We start from the raw sequence: 4,025 nt of genomic DNA, 5'->3' as shown, positions 1-4,025 counted from the left end.
CACAACAGGGAAATTCTGCTCTTTCCATGGGGGGTGGGAAGTGGCGCAGGGCTGCATTGAAATGTAAATTCACTCAAATTATTAAGCACAAGAGAGCAGCTCCTGCCAGCCCTTTGTTCCGCAGTCAGAATGTGTAATCTAGAAGAATAAATATAGTCAGATATCAGCTAAACAAAGAGACCCGGGGCCATGCATATTCAGCGACCCTCTCCCCCAGGATGTCCCTTCCCCCTATACCAGGGGGGCTCTTTCTGCAGTCAACTATTGTAGATCAAAATGCCCTCATTAACCAGGGCTGAGATGAAAACCTCTCTCTGTCTCGTGCTGAGGGTGAAGTCCTTTATTTCCCACCGGGACCAAACATCTCCTTTCCTCTTGGTTTTCTCCTCCCCTTCCTTCTCCATTCTGGAGGACAACACAGGGATGCCTCTGGAGCCACGCTCCCATCACAGAATCGATCGAGTTGGAAGGGCTCCCAAAGGCCATCCAGTCCAACTCCTCTGCAACGAACAGGGACACCTACAGGATGCCCGTTGGACAGGTGGGGTAGCTGCAGCTCCCAGGAAACTCATCACATGAGAACAGCCAGCCTAGAAAGCTGAGAAACCCTACTCTGCAGAGGAGGGCAAAGTGTTGCTCATCAATTCCTCCTGAACAGATAGGAGCAAGACTGAGAATCGAATAGCCTTTTATATCAGGAAGAGCCTCCTGCTATCAACCTCCCACCAGATAAAAGCCCAAGAGCCCCTCCCAGGTACAGTTCTGCTCTCTCAGGTAAGCAGAGAGCACAGGAGGAAAAAGCAGCAAGGTGGCACAAAGGCAGGGCTGCCCATCTCCAAGGCACCAGAAGCCACCCTGTGGGCTCCAGCCACCTTCGCAGAGCTGCCAGTTCCCCCTCTGCACAGCAAGGACTCAAGCTATCTACTCCCTCCGAAGCCCAGCCATATGAGAGCAGGCAGCCGCATCAGCCTGAAGCCATGCTGGTAACTGAGTGGGAAAGAGCAGCCCAAAAGTGGCATCAGGGAGTGGGACATCAAACAGGCAGCCAAGAGCTGGATCTGCACCAGGCTCCAAGGAAAGGTGGCTGAAAGCAAAGCAGGCAGAGAGGGTCGTTACCTACACATGGCTTCTCCATCTCCAGTGCTGTCAGTCTCATATCTGTCACTACTGTGAAACCCACTGCAAGATTTAAAGATGAGATGGGGAAGGAGAGAGAAAGGAAAAAAAAAAAAATCAATTTGGCTGTTTTTGAGTTATATGAATATAATAAACTCGGAGTGTCCTGCTTTTGGATGCAGTTTGTGCTTCCAATAACTCAGCAACATATTCATTAAACAAAGAGAGGTAAAAGCAGCAAGCCATTAAAAATAAAGCACCAGCAGAGGGAAGGAAGGCCATGCAGGCTGTAAATATCTTTGACTCTTTTTCAACCTCCATTTTCTTATCCCTGCTCATTCACTAATTGACCTCAGGATCCTGCTTCTCAGAACTGCTTCCATCACTGCAGGCTGTGGTTGATGGACAAAGCACACCAAAGCCCTCTTTAAACGCAAAATAAACTCATACCACAGCCCTCCTCATTCACCATCCCAGTGCTGTGATGCACCACTCCCTGCACAGGGCTACCAAAACCACGAGACCAAAGACTAGGTATTTCACATGAGAAAAAGTGCTTCCCATTTTAATTTATGCACTCTGCACAGCTCCCCTGTGCATACCTAAGAAATGCTTGTCTTCTGCTATTTCAGCTTCAGTACAAGAAGTCTTCCTCGAGCTACAAAGACAGATTCACACCCAGATGGAGGCATTCTCAACGCTGCTCCATCTCCTGATCCAGCCAGGACATCACTGGGGCAGCAGGCACTACAGCCTGACATACTGGATGGAGAGCATGCCCCACTCCACGAGCGCTCATGGATTTCAGTGCTATGTTAGAAGCCCTGCACTCCAGGATCCCAAATTACCAGAGAAGCTGCCAGGATGTTGTCTCTGAATCTGTCTTATCTCTTCCAGTTTAACCTCTAGTGTTAAGGCCTTAACGCTCGAACCAGAGGATGTTACCTCTCATGACATGTCAGTACAGTGATACAGAAGAAAGCACCTGGCTGGCTCATCCCCCCTGCAGAAGTCTCCCTAATGACTGGGACAGATCTCATGCTGAAGTGGAAAGAACTGGTTACTCAGCAGGAGGCTCGAGTCACTCTCCACAGCACCTGGTTTTCCTTTGGAATTCATCATCTACATGGCCTCATTATTTCTTTGTAAGCTTTAGAAGCCTCTCAGAGCATCACATGATAAGACAACAAAACAGCAAATGAGATTCCCCTCGCTTTCCCTCTAATCAGGAACAATCCTTGCTGAAGGAGGCAGCCTTAAATTTGGGAAGGGTATAAGTCTTTCTGCCCCAAAACCAAAGCAGTGACAAGATCCCTCTCTTCTTTGCCTGCAGGCACTCAGATCGCCACGTCTCCTTTCCATGGGATTTACAAGTGCAGACTTCTCATGCTCTTAATCCCTCCCCAAAGCTCACAGCATATGGCACTTTTGAAAGAAACTGGGCTAAGACCATAAAGGCTGTTAGAGGAATTTTGCTAAATACTGGATGTACAAGAAAGAAGTCACGGGAGATGGATAGCCTGGGGATGTTGTAACATCCCTCACAGGGCCCCGGAAAGCAAAAAGCAGAGCAAGGAGCCTTGCTCCAGGACTTGTCATGTGCCTATTTACCCACACCCAGTCCCTACTAATGCTCAACAGCAGCATGATGAGATGGGACACACTTCTCTCCCTGCTAAAACACATCCAGGGTTGATGCGTCCCTGGGATTCCCAGGGTTGATGGGGAATTGCCTCAGGTGCAGCTCAGCACAATCCAGCACAAGGAAGGGAAAAAAAAAAACCACCCTTAAAAGCAGAGATCTCCAAAGTCACCCTGCAGGTGGCAAGAAACTGCCCTCAGCCAGCCAATACCCATCCATGCATCCAGCAGGCAATGGACACAACAGTCCTTTAGGTTAAACACAGCTTAAGCAGCTAATTTACTAGCAGCAGTGCCCTCCATACAGCATCCTACTGCAGGGAGAGACTCGCCACAGCCATCAGCTTCCAGCTACAAGTCAGCTTATTGTACCAAAGAAAGGTGCCTTCTCCTCCTGACAGCCACAGCTAATCTCTCACTGGCTCATCAGTGAATATTAATTTCTATTGACACGCAGCTGACTTGCAAGTCAACTGGATCATTAACTCAGACCTTTCAGGTAGCAACACTGCAGGATGCTGCAAATTATTTAAGATGCCACCCTGCTCCCTACAGTCCCAATGCAGAGCTCCATCCCAGGACAACTCCATACAAACCTGGGTAACAGCATCCATGACAGCTGGACTGGTGGGACTGCACAGCCAACAGCACGGGGTCTGCCAAAATAACCACACCACATTGATCTAGCCCAATAGCACACTATTTATTCCTCACCTGCTCCAGAATAACAGGACTAATGAAAGATCTCTTTCTGCCAATACAAACATTAATTTTACAAGTCCAGGCAAAAGACTGAGATTATAAGTAAGGATTTGTGGCTCTCCTGAGAGCAGACCGCAGATTTTGGGGGGAGTGAACAGATCCATATTTATCTACAACATCAGAAGGCTCCCATCTTGTCTGTTTCACATCTATTATTAATAAGTATTGGCTATAGTAAATCGATTGAGAACATGCTGCTGCACATCAGTATGCTGTGAATACTGAATCAAGGGGTGTGTGTGTGGTGGGGGGTGATGCACAATTTGCTCTTGCTGCCTTGGATGTCCCACCTGGCCAAGCCCTGGCAGCAGGATGGCTTTAGCATTCTCCTGAAGAAGAGAACAAGTGTCCATCATCGCTGCTGGATGCTCTCATTTGCTTTTTCTCTAGAGAGAAGCAATTTAATTAAAAGCCAAGGTATTTTCAAGCAGTAAGGAATGCTGACATAAGATGCTAATTTACCTGCGCTACTTGCTGCAGACAAATTACGACCTATGGGATCTTAC

Source organism: Meleagris gallopavo, chromosome 10 (assembly GCF_000146605.3).
Source record: "Meleagris gallopavo isolate NT-WF06-2002-E0010 breed Aviagen turkey brand Nicholas breeding stock chromosome 10, Turkey_5.1, whole genome shotgun sequence".
NCBI lineage: Eukaryota > Metazoa > Chordata > Aves > Galliformes > Phasianidae > Meleagris > Meleagris gallopavo.
The sequence above is the reverse complement of the archived record's forward strand: the minus strand, read 5'-3'. Positions refer to the sequence as shown.